At 45.6% G+C, this 13372-nt stretch overlaps 1 protein-coding gene across 5 annotated transcripts in view; it reads left to right on the top strand.

Moving 5' to 3' along the window:
- The window catches only part of ARHGEF9 (Cdc42 guanine nucleotide exchange factor 9), a 201691-nt gene that overhangs the window by 168739 nt on the left and 19580 nt on the right, over window positions 1-13372 (top strand). The window lies entirely within an intron of this gene.

Raw genomic sequence — 13372 nt, 5'->3', positions numbered from 1 at the left:
ACAGCAGGGCCGTGTTCCTGTCGGATCTCATATGTGGTGGGAAGGTGGAGGGAGGTCGGCACTGGCGTGGCAGCCCTCTGAGGAATGCCCTGCTGCTGCGGGAAGCCGTGCGGGTGAGCAAGTGGGTGGCTCCTGACTCACTGAGCCATTGCTGCCCACTGCCAGGGTGCAAGCGACCTGGGCGATTCAGCGGGTGRCACTTTTATCCCTGAGTCATGGCTGGCTGAAATTTTGCCTTCTGGAATGTGTATGCTTATTTTTCTTCCCTCATTTCTGTCCCTTTTACACCTGTTTCAGCTCTGAAAAAAAAACCCCAAACCCAACAACAGTCAGATGTTCAGAGAACTGTCAAGATGAGGCTGGAAATAAGCGGCTGGGTTTAATTTTTAATCTTGACCTCCTGAACTTTGATCATGACCCTGAATTTCCAATTCATAAGCATTCAGTTTGGCTTGCACTGGGTCTGATCCAGAGAGGTTTCTAGCATTGCCTCCCAGTAAAGTCAGAGCTGGGATTTCTGTGGTCGTCAGTATGGATGCAGAGTCTTCAGCAATTCCCAAGAGGCTATTGGGGGCTTAAAGGTTGCATCAGTATGCAAGCACTGATGGTGTGACACTATCCTCTTCCCGTATGTATTCAAAAGGTGTTATGTAGTGTGTGTGTGGTGATGTCGCAGAAGAGGTGTCTTCACAGGAAAACACYTTGTAGTTTTTAGCTCTGTCTTGGAGACACTGTGGTGGTTCTAGGTCTCCATGGTAGGGAGATTGGCTCCGTGTCGCAGATGTGACAAGCTCTTGTGCCGCTAGCTGAGATCCTTGTAGGACAGTCTCCAGAGCTTTGGGGTGATGGGGCAGAGAGTGCTTGAGGCTGATGTCACAGGCACAGTGGCCATACCAAGTTGCAGTGTCTCCTACATCTGCAGTACCAGCCTTTCCAATGTCAAGTTGYATTTTTTATTTTTTGGAGTAGGGGGATAGGAGGGGAGAGGGGGCTAGAGCAGGACTTTCCCGTAGCATTTCCCAATAGCACTGATAGCATTTTCCTTGAACTTTATTAAGAAAAAATTTTAAATACGGAATTAATAGGAGTGTTAGCTCACATTTCAGGATTGCATACTCTGTATAAAGTAAATCTGAGTGATTTACAACCTGTGTTGTCTAGACCATTTCTTGCTATGGATCATAACAAGCAACCATCTAGCAAGATAGCCTCTATTTTAGAGCCAGACAGCCAGACAGCCTGGGGTTGTCTCAGTTGAGGCGCTGGAAGCCAAAGGTGGCTGGCCTTCCCTACCCTATGTTTTAAATCTGCTCTCTGAGGGAGATGAACCATGAGCTACACATCTCCGAGACTTCGGAGAAGACAGCAGGTCTGCCGGGGTCCTGGTTTTCCAGCTCGGTTTGGCCGGGGTTAGGCAGAGCTGCCACATCCCAGGCTCATCTGCTGGGGTCAGTCTCAGCAGCACAGCCCTGCTGCAGTCAGGGAACCAAAGTGCTCCCAGGTGGCGTGTGGCTTGCTACRTGCTTTCACATCACACTTGCACAAGCCCGCAAGGAATCAGAGTTGCTTAAGTGCACAAGGGCAAAAAAAAAAAAAAAAGCTCAAGTTTTGGTTTCCAGAAGGATTCAGAGCTGACACTGCTCCAGGGCTGCCAGCTTCTCTGCCTCATCTGCAGGAAAAATCAAGCCTTTCAGAGGTTTCCAAAGAGGCAGCTTGAACAGGACCCTTCTTCTTCCAGACAATGAGAACATTCCCAGAGGATCCGACCGATGTTTTGCGTGTGATTCATTTGGTTGGTGAGCCATGAACAAAGGTTTCTGTTTCGATACCACTTACAAAGGCATATCACAGTAAATCTCCTTCTTCAGAAGATCTTYTGCATTTATGGGCTTTCTTTAGATAAGATAACATTAGCTGAAGAGTAAATTAGTAGGTGTGACACATCCTTAATCATGACACAGTCTATTTGAGAATACCTATATTCTTGAATTATAATGGTTAAATTTTCCCTATTTATTGGTCAAAAAGAGATTTTTAATAGCAATAAGGAACTAAAGCGAATTCTGTATTTGAATGTATCACAAGCTTTTTACTTTGGTGAAAGCAAACCAGGTATCTTGAGAGGCTCTAGGACGATAAGAGTGTATTTCAGAAAAGATTTCCCAGTGCTCCAAATCTCCACTGAAGTTATCTGCACATCACCCTCACCTGTGTTATCTGTTGTCTCATGGRTACAGGTTTGCAGCTGGAAAAGCTCTGTGCTCCCAAAGCTCCTGTTAATGCATATGAATTCTGTGGTTTGGCAGATACAGTTTGGCAGACATGGATACATCTGTTCCTGATGGAACAGATAGAGTTTGCTTTCATAAGCTCYGTGACAATTTTGGATGCTGGTTTGCTGGTCCTTCCCTTTGAACTCACTTGTCTACAAAAATTGGGGCTGCTTCAATGAGACCATCAGGTTCCTGCTCTCTMATTCCTGCAGTGGGTGATGAAATAAACAGTCTAAATGTGGCAAAAACTGGCTGTAATCAGTGTCAGCCATCTGGGCTAATGAGAGGTGATTGTGGCATTCAGTGATACCAACAGATGCATTTTTAGCTCCATGAAAATGGTACATGAATTCCTGCAATATCTGGAAAAGAGCTACTGAAAGCTCTCCTGCATGTCCAAACTCAAACTGATACGTGAATTTTATAGCTCTCAGTCTTCCTTTTGCTGCAAAAGTAACAGCAACACTCTGCTTCCAGCAGGCATGATGGCCAACCCATGCACTGGATGTATCGTTCCTAGGAGAGCATACTGCACATTTATTCCAGCAACCATTGCATGTATCTGTATTCCAAGCTTTTCCTTCTCTGGGCAAGCTGTGTAATTGCTGAACCCATGGCAGAATATAACAAAATCTATCTTCAGCCGAAATAGCAGCTCATTTTGTACTCATTATTCCAGGCTAGGGCTACGTGCAAAATAACACATCCTCTCCCCATTCAAGTTTGAGTTTCTTCCTAGCAGTCTTGTTGTCTGCTAGGACTGCTTCAGTTCTGCTGCTTTGTGTCCGGTGTGCAGCTCTAGAGGCAAGGCACGTTCCAGAGGCTCTAAAATGCGTTCATTTCCACCATTTATTCTTTGGACCAGGCTCATTACATCAACAATACAGGCAGATAGCCTAGGAAGGTTTCAGCAGGACACCTATCATATGCTAGCAAGAGTTACCAGGTTTCTTTTTCCCACTGATCAACCCAGTGTTGCCCGTGCCTAAGGAATAAGGCCTACTAGGTATGCCAGTATTTCTCTGATACCCCGCTATCTGCTTTTGGCAGCAATTAGTGTTTTTTTCCAAATAAACTCCTCTCTGCTTTGAAAATGACCTACTTTCCTGAAGCTTTGCAATCCCCTTTCTTTCTCTTGATGCCTGAAAATGTTTTTAAGGTTGAGGTTTTTTGGGTTTTGGGTTTTTTGTTTTTTTTTTTTTTTGAACATCTGGTCAAAACATTTCTGTGAGGGAGGATAACTCTCAGGATGATTCTTCCCGTGATTAGCACATAGTGGCTCCCTGCTTGATACACCTGCAGAAGATCATCAGTAATGCCAGGCAGGCCATCTGACAGCCACGAGCAAGCTGGTCATCATTCAATACGTTTAACAGTTGCTCCTAAATGTTTCAAGTAAGGCTTCAGCATCTGCTTGGCCTTTTGAAATTGTGGGTGTCCGCAGACCTCAGCAGGTTGGAATTACCTCCTTGTATCCTCTCTCTCACTCATCTCATAAAGGTGATCTGCTGCTCTGCAGATGGGTAAGATGGACTCCCAGCTGCTGGTTTGAGCAACACCTTGAGCGTGAATGTCCCTGTTGTCTTCCCAGTAACCTAATCTTCTGGGATTCTTCCAAGGGCTCTTGCAATGGGAGCTGAGCCAAGGGTCTTTTTTAGGAAATGTGCTTAGGGGCATTTGGGTGATGATTAGTTGGTCGATGGATTGTGTGCATTCAGAGAACTGGCAAGGCAGATACGTGGCTCAGTGATCAGGCAAGGAAATTCGAGGAATCACGGGGCTGTCTGGATTCAATATCCTTCCCTTGATACCAACATAAGCTCCACTGCCTCAGAAAGAGAAGTCCAAAATGCATTTCCATGACCACCACATCTTGGATAACTGGGAGTACTTCGCACAGACACCTAGTTTGTGACTATGAGTAATTATCAAGGACTATATTAAAATGCCCCCAACAAGACGTTACCTGAGCCACTATGGATATCTAGCTAAGTCTTYCTTCCAAGTAGGAAACTTGCACTCAGATTTACAAGAGTTGTATGAATAAGAGCAGTAACAGCAGATGGACGAGCTGACTTTTGAGGCAGCCAGCTTTCATTTTGGCAACCATCTTGCAAAGCAACTTGTGTGGAAAAATTGTCACAAATTTACAAATAGATCTTTTTGGCTCAAATTTTGCCATGAGAGACAGTACTGATTGCTTCCTGATACTGCTACTGAATTATTGTCTGGTGCTAGGGTGTGAGAAGTTTAGTCAGATGAAATGACCGTGTCAACTGTTTCAATATTCAATAAAGTGAATACTGATACACCAAGGGATGTAGGTAGATACTGCAGAACATTTCTAGAACCAGGAGAGGACTGAGTTAGCTTATATGTCTACAGCTCCTAATTAAGAGCCACGGGTGAAACTCATGATTTAGATTTTCTTTGCAAAGCCAGCTCACTTCAGGCTATTAGATTAACATYAGACTCTCCTAATGAATTTTCTATCCGTGTTTCCTGAACCAGAGGCTGGGTGTTTGCTGTATGCATGAGGACATAGTGGTGCTTTCTTCAGAAGAAGCTGTAGGTTCATTTCCATAATGCAAAAATCCCTTTTGGAAAGGAAGAAGGGAATAAACTGTGTAGGAAGCAAGTATTGGCCTCTGTTCGACTTGCCATATGTCTATAATCAGGAAATAAGAATACATATTCCAGTATGCTAACCGAAATTACCAAGAAATGAAGTCAATCCTCGATGATGTTGCCTTAAAGGCACAACGCCTGCTTTTCTTATCACCCTGAGGTTGAGAGAGTTTGACACAGAGATGCTTTAAATTTGCAAATCAYAGTATTTAACATCCAGGGCTGTGACACACAGTATTAATTATGGTMATAGCTTGTTATGTTGGGGGATGCTTGAGGCATAATAGATGGAGATCTTCATATGTCTCTTCTGGGTAATAATTTTGGTTTCCCCAACAGGCGCAAGAGTGGAACTGGACTGGAAACAACAGTATGAAATAGGAAGGGTTAACAGCGTTTTCACACCAGCTTACGCTTTTCTTTTGCCCATAGTGGAACAGGCTTTGATGGGGTGCCATGCTCAGTGTTTTCTGACAGAGCAGAAAGATCAGTGACTGCAGGAAACACATTTAGTTTTCATTTGCACTTTTTATGTGTCTCTTGCAATCAAGATGCAATGTAAACTCCAGCTTGTGGCTTATTGCTATTGCTGCCTTCCCTTGAGCTCTCAGAGCGAAGCAGGTTGGATGAGAGGCAAAATGAAACCAGTTTAATAGCAAAAGCCAGACATGCAGCCAGAAATARCTTTGCTATAGGAGATAGAGTAAATAAAATAATCCTGTCAAACCCCATTGCAGTTTGAGTTTCCAAGTAGGAAGATAAAGGAGACATTTCAGAGCCSTTCCGGTGTGAGAAGGTCTAGTTCCCGTATCACTCCAGTTGAAACCACTGAGGTAATCTCTGCACCGAAACAAAGACCCTGCTGTTATTGCARGCTAACTACATCTCATGTGTTTAGCCTAAAATCTTGTTTGCAAACAGAAGGCAGCACTTCTTATTCCTATTCCTTCTTATTCTTATTCCTTCAAGTTGGTTTTCCACCCACAAGGAACATGGTTGGACATTCCCTGCATCCCACCTCTTCTCTTTTCCTCCCATTAACGCAGCTCTTAATAAAAGCCCATGTGTCGGGTCAGACCTGGTTCCAGGCTGCAGCGAGGTGGCAGAACTGGATCGGGCTGTATTTCCCCGCAGCTCAGTAGAGACTCCGTTGTGTGTTGCCCTTCCAAGCAAGGTGTTATGCTCTTCGATCTTGTGAGATAACACAAGCATGAAGACAGCCAAAGAAAACATGCCTGGCTGAGGATGCCCTGGTCAGAGTCCCAGAGCAAAGTATAAAATTAAATTTTTGRGGAGCGTTGGTTCCACAGTCCCAGTGACGTAGCCCTGCCGATCAGTCGGTGCCGTCAGCAGACGAGAGGTTTCTGTGGGTCCAGACCGTACAGCATAAGAAGGGAAAAAACACCGGTCGGTTTGATCTTCTCATTCATCTCTGTCAGTCTGCTCGGTTAGTAACGTCAAAGAGCAGAACACAATAAATTCCAGCAATTGGCAGAATATATATTAAAAATGGTTGTGGAAAAGGGTTTTTTTTTGTTTTGTTTTTTTTTTTTGTTTTGTTTTGTTTTTTAGCTTTCAGATCTGGCAGATTGAAGAAAATGAAACAGAGCTTTAATATTTAGTGAAGACAGTCATTGAAGCGGTTGCTCGGTGAACGCTTTGCAGGGCGGCGCGCGTGCCGGTTGTGGCCTGCCCCGAATGCAGTTTTGCGGGAGGGCTCAGGTTAATCCTCCGTCTTGGCAGGACCCCGTGACCTGCCGAAACCTGCTGATGTGCTGCTGACTCACGGCAGCGGGTGCTGCTTTTGTGGTGCTCGGTGTGCAACATCAGAGGAGGGAGCGCRGTGCCCGGAGAGGCAGCTGGGCTGCGGGGAGAAAACACCCGTGTCAGCCGGACGCAGGAGACTTACAGGCGGAGGACAGAGGGACAAGGGCTGTTGGTAGTAACACCATGGTGCAGTCCAGGAAGGGCTGAATTTGGAGATCTGCTCGCGCTCTGCGCTCCCTTTTCTGGATGGGGAGCAGGTTGAGCCTAGTCATATAACCCTATAGATATGGGAGATGCTAAACAGTACACATGGGGCCCCATTTGTCATGCCTGTAATTGCGGTGGGTGTAAATTTGGCYCATGAGCAAAACCTCAAAAGCTGCAAGTCGACCCCTCCTCCTCCCRTGCCCTTTCACCAGGGCGATCTTCAGACTCTGAGAACAAACTGCAGAGAGCAGAAAAGCAAATTGATGTGTCTGCGGAAAGCTTTCCTATCTCTTCCATTTATTAGTTCTTTGGAAATGCACTCACCCTTGCCCCTTTCCTTCAGATACGATGTGACTGAGCTTTAGGTGGAACAAGGCATCAAAATGCCACTGGTGTTCCAACAAATATGTCTAACAAAAATAGCATTTCCACACAAACGCTTTCAGCTCCAATCCTCTCCCACGCTGATCCCACACTGCAGCTTCATGGAACTGGCAAGGATGAATCAAATGGCTCTTTCCAAACTCAGTAGACAGACACTGCTGAATAATTTGGCAGGAATCTGCTGGCCTCCCCAGCACAGCTGTCCCTGTGCAAGGAGGGATTACATAAACCGCGTGCTTGGAGATTTCAGTTCCCATTTTTGCATGGTAGCCCCTGGGGAAACTTGTAAGAGATAATTTAGCCTAGCGTGGGAGGTCTGTGGGAAGACAGGAGTGGCCAAGGCTCTATCCTGGAGGTGGTGGTACCTCCCCAAGGTTATAACATGACCTGTCCCCCAGGGTACTTCAGAGCTGCTCTTCAATGATGGCTCAGCCCAAACAGCTGGATGATAGCAAAGTTCACTGTCACTGGCATCCAGCAGTGTGGTAGGGCTTAGATTTAGTTCTGATACCAAAACTATTTAGGACAAAAACATTCAAAAGGGTTCATTAATTTGTAGGTGCTCAGCTGAACAGAAAGCAGGCCCAGTTTTGCAATGCACTCGGCTTCTGGGAAAGTCAGTGAGAACTGTGTGTTACTGCCCCGTCTGCCCACAGCTGGGTTAAGTTAAATGAGCAAATACTATGGAAAATTGTGTCCTTAGTGTTCATGAAAAGCAGGCTGGACTGCTTTCTTCAAAGAGTTGCTTAAAGGTAAATTAGATTTTGAAAATGTAGGCACTGAGTCTTTTTTAAAAAACCCAAGGAACACTGAAAGCCCTTATGACTAAAGATACCCAAAGACATGGCAAAGTGGCAGCATGCCATGCTCTCATTGCTCACAGCAGGCTGGGCAGAATGAAGATGGAGAGCAGGCAGGCAGGAAAATCAGGAGTAATTTCAGGAGTAAATTGAGAAATTCAGATCACTCTCTCTGCTTGCCTTCCATTCTGTACTTTGGTTACTGTTCAGGTCAACTARAAATCKCCAGAGATGGGTCTGAGACCCACAGCTGAGTTCAAAAGCCAACTCTGCCTTTCCCAAGGCRTTKGTAGGATTAGGATGTAGCTCTTACRGACCCTARTTTAGTCTTTCCCRGTTTCAGCATAACATCAACTATTGGCCAAGTTACAGAGTTTCCAGTTGCACAGAATCTCTTTCTTCAATCTYGTTCTTGAAGCCCTATTTCCCCTTGGTAGCTGAAGAACCCRTCACCTACTAGGCACAAATGATCTGCAGTCACAGTGAGTGCATTGCTGTCTTGCCACCTTGTCTGTGTTAGGTTTCAGTTGCTACTTCTTTAGGGCAAATCCTGGCTCTCCTTCATGCCTTCTACTTAGACTAACACTACGAGGCGTTCAGCCTCATGAGGGCTGTTGCCCTACAGATGATGCTCCTCATACTGAGTACATACTTAGGTTAAGGAGCAGTGAGGTGAGAAACCCCCCAACAGCCCTCATGTGACTTTGCACTGTAACCCATGTTCATGCAAGAGGGAAAATATCTCAAAAATAGATTTTTACTGGGGATGGAGCCCATGGTCCCCAGCGGAAGAGCCACCCGTTATGTGTTATCTCAGTTTCTTACTCCTCGCAGCACTAAGGCCACCCTTTTCCTTGCAGGAGGGACACAGGGAACTGGGGGATGCCACCTGCCCATCTGCCATCTCTGGGCTGTGCTTGCAGCCTGCAGAGCCTTCCCTCTGCGACCTTTTGGTCTGCTAGCTCCAAACCATGAAGCACTTGTAAGCCCAGTGCTAAGCTATTCTTACCRTGCCTTGAGGCTTTAAAGAACTTCCATCAGAGGCTTTCAATGGGTCTTTCGCAGGTGATTGTTTATTTACAGCTCACAATTGCCATGTAAAATAAGCAAATACCATTATCCCATTATAGACACGGGAAGGGGGGGGGGGGAAGATGCATGGAGGAATTGCAAGTCACGTGAAGGCGTACAGCAAAGTCAGTGCTTCAGGAAAACAGCTCAAAAGATCTGACTGTATCCATGTACTTACAGCGCGTAATATTTCCTCTTTAGGTCGTTTTGAAACTGCTTTACCTTTGGAATATGCAAGACTTTGGTAATCAGAAAGACCAATAAGATAYATGTGCAACGAGAAACTCGTAGCAGATGATTTTGAGGGTAGCATCTTTTATATTGTCAGCTCATAAAAGAGATCTAATGAGTCATGGCTGGAAATGGCTCTCTCTCTGCTTGTGTTTTACAGATGACTTGTTTTACACATGAGAAACAGAGTGTGACCTAGCATAGAGTAAAACATGGCACTTGAAAAAATGGGCCATCCTAAAATCATAACRCTTGCATAAGACTTCACAGTCTCTTGCATGTCATGGCCAAAGAAATATATAGGAGGAGCTTCTGAAATGCATAGAGAGGAYGGAATGGGGAGCTGCAAAGGCACCAGGTGAAAATTATTTGGCAYATACGTTAGGCCAGGTTGTCTCTAGAGGCTGGGCTCTGCCTTGGGGAGAAGTCAGGGAGTTACTGTATTCCACTCCATCTTGCAGTCCATCTGCAGTGGCCTYGACTGCAAGAAGCAAAAGAGCTGCTGAGGACCAGCGTAGTGCAGCAAATACAAGCAGCACAACTCCTCCGTCTCCCCTCAGCTCCCTTTAGACCTTAACAAATCCTCTTTTTTCACCAGTGGGACTCTGAGCCCAGGCACGGAATGGGTTCGTTACACCCGAAAGGAGCTCTGATTCCTCCTGGGCTTTTCCCAGCCAGAATTCACCCAAAAACCTGCTCCCCTGTGTACTTGAAACACTTAGTGCCCCTTTCCGCAAGGGATGAGAGCCTTGTGCGAGGTGAAGCGGGAGTTTCCTGAGCGCTCGACTGTGCCTTCTGACGGAGGGGAGTATTTTGTAGCTACGTGCTCCTTTAAGCTGCAGGGCGGCTTCTAATTCTGGAGCTGATTTGCACTAGCACTCGACTACGCAGGCAGATTGTCCCTCTTGTGATTAACATTATATTTCCTCTGCAGCGGCACAGGAGGGTCTGAGTCATATAGGGCACGGCACAAACATGCCATGCAAAGGCAACWCCTGTCCCAGGTAGCTACGGGCTGGGACGCTCGCAGCAGGAAACAACTGATTGATTGATTAAAGCCAAAGGGCAGGAGGAGAAAGCAGCACAGAAGACAGGTAGAATAGAAGTCGATTTATTGAACAAACTGATTTATAGACACAGTCCTTTATTAGACAGCCAAATCCAGCCCAATGATTTGGGAGGTAGGCGGATAATTCATTGCGGAAGCCACATCGCAGCCTCAGATCTGCAGGCTGAGATGTTTTCAATTTAAAGTCTTGCTTTCCTTATGACAGTCACAAATGAGATTCTTTTTTTCTTCCAAGCCCATCTAGTGAAAGCCCCCTTCTGCCCTCAGAGAGGGCACAGCGAGCTGGGGAGATTTAAGTCAAAGCAGGAGAAAATGGCCCAAGCAAGTCATCTGCACAGATCCATCTCCCTGAGCACAGCCGCTACCCAGGCATCAGCACCCCAGCTCTAACCCTCCAAAAAGGCAACTGCAGCGAGCAGAGCTGTGGTGCGTTTACGTAATGTGTCAAAACTTTTGTTTTGTGCTCCCATCAATATTTTTTTGGAGGGGATCCTCATCTTTTTCCTTGCAAATCCTTCATACGCATTATGTGAACAGACTGCAGAGCATTTTTATTCAGAAGAGCTTAATTAACTCTCTGCTAGAGAAAGAATGCAAAATTGCAGAAGCTGTAGGGTAAGACGGATCGTATTTAGACAAAATAAGGGCAAATGACCTAAATGCATCCGCTTCTTTAAGAGCTGCACAAGGCAATGTGGCTGCGGTCTGCCGAGACCATGCTGTTACGTGGCTGCTCCTTGTGTTTGCTGTTCCACGTTGTGCTTTGGGGCTTCTGTCATGCTGCCCCTAAAGTCCACAGCAATCCTACCTGCTCTCATCCTTCTCCTCCTCCATCTGTCGCTTCATCCTAGGCACCATGAAGTGGAGCTGGAAAGGACCCCGGGAGATTAGCTATTCCCTTAGCAGGATCAAGTATCCTCAGATCATCTCTGATGGATATTTGTCTAACCTTGTTCTTGAAAATCTCCAAGGAAGACTGTGCCAAGACTTCTCTATTTTGTCTGTTCTGGTGCTTAACTACCCTTATAGCCAGAAAGGGTGTTTTTTTTCCCCAAGTATCTAATTTTATTCTCCCTTGTGGTAAGTTAAGTCACACTACAATCAAGATGGAGAATAATCACTGGCCTTTTTACAAGAAGATTTCACGTATAGAAATACCAGTAGCATGTTCTTCTTCATTGATGTGTTCTCTAAGTTAAAACACTCTGTTCCTTCAGCCTTTCCCCCTTGATCCTGCTTTCTGAAGGTTTCTTCCTTTGTACTTTTTCTCGCACTTCATCTGATTTAACTCAAAAAAATTTTTTAATATGACATCCAAAACGAGGCAGTGCAATCCAGATGGGTCCTCATCCTGACTAAACATAGCTCAGTAATTTTTTCCCCGCTCCTTAGTATGATATTCCTGAGATAATCAGGATAGTAGCAGGCCACTGCTCCAGCTGCCGGTTGTGCCTTCCCTTTTAATCATATGGCAACTCATATATCCAGCAAGACTCCATGCTGTGTATATATATATATATTTGCTTTGTCCTTCTCCCATGTACTTATGCCAGTCTCCTTAAGTAATCTCTTTCCATCCTCAGCCACACATCTGTTTTCCTTTATCTTGTGTGCACTTGCGTGATTCAGCCTACGTTCTTGAAGCAAGGACGATAGTCCTGTGCCCAGCGAAAACTGGGGTCCGGAACAGCAGGGTTCATTTCTCAGCACTGCTATGGGCTTCCTTGCAGGCGCTGGCACCAATCGCGCAAAGCAGCATTGCTTCCATTCCCTAGATTTTTCCCTGAATTTTGATTCTCTTGCTCACAAGCATAAGAAGCTCCTTAAAACAGAGGTTTGGCTTTATTTGGTGTATGTCTCATGCAGCACAGATGGGTTCCTAACTTCTGTTAAAATTGATTGCATTGGAAACCAACTGCATTTGAACGGGTCCGTACTTCAGTGGTGAGCTAAATAATATATGTTACTTTTTAAGAGCTGCAGGAACATTTGTAATAAAATAGCATTGGATTAAATACTTATTATGGTTCCCATACTGTGAATATTAAAATTTCGTTTATTAGTGAGCAGCATCCATCCACTGAGCATAGGTCCGAAGAGGGGAAAAAAGGAGAAATGACGATAGGACGTGACTAACTCATTAAAAATTGTGTGATCTAATTACAGTCACTGCGTTTGCAATATGGATTGAACTTTCTGAGAAACCAAGTCTGTTCCAAACTGCACTCCATACCCCTGCTGATTTTCACCTGGGCTTATTTAGTGCCCGAGGAAAAAAATCGTGATGTTTCTCCTTCGCGCGTGTTCTGCGCGCGGTCTGGAGGAGATCGCTGAGCACGTTCCTGCCCGCGGTTGCATTTGCACCGGCAGCAGCAACGTGCGGGGCTGTTTTGCTCCCCAAGGCGCTCGATGCTTCCATCATCTCCTTCTTGTTCCTTCGGTAACTGCTAGGCAGCGCCGTTATCTTCCTCCCCAGGACTCAGCGGCCCCCCTGCAGCGCGGGAGCCTTGCCAGCGCGCCGCCAAAGCGACTGCAGCCTCCGAGGGGACACGCGGGTAGCGCGTCTGTCGATAGGCGCGGACCAGATGAGGTCCGAGCGCTCCGTGCTCTCGAAGCGTTGAAAATAACCCAGGGTGTTTCCTAAATGCAAATTGGAGAGATGGGAGGGGAAAAAAATGCATTTAATATATACAAGAAAAAAGCTAATGCACCAAGGGCTGTATTTTCAGAACTAGATTAGGATTGCAATTCTGTATTCTCCTCCTACCTTTTACGGACAARTATCTGTATTATCATCTGCATGGCACAGGGTGGTTGATCCCGCTTCAGCTCCCTCACTTACGAGGACAGTCTGTTCAGTGTTTTGTTTTGGAAGTTTTCCTAAGTGGTGAGTCTGCTTCTTCCTCTGGAGGAGGAAAAATATTTCTCGGTAGAGCTAATTT

Source organism: Rhea americana, unplaced genomic scaffold (genome assembly GCF_003343005.1).
Source record: "Rhea americana isolate MKP2758 unplaced genomic scaffold, rheAme1 scaffold_90, whole genome shotgun sequence".
NCBI classification, from domain to species: domain Eukaryota; kingdom Metazoa; phylum Chordata; class Aves; order Rheiformes; family Rheidae; genus Rhea; species Rhea americana.
The sequence above is the reverse complement of the archived record's forward strand: the minus strand, read 5'-3'. Positions and strand labels throughout refer to the sequence as shown.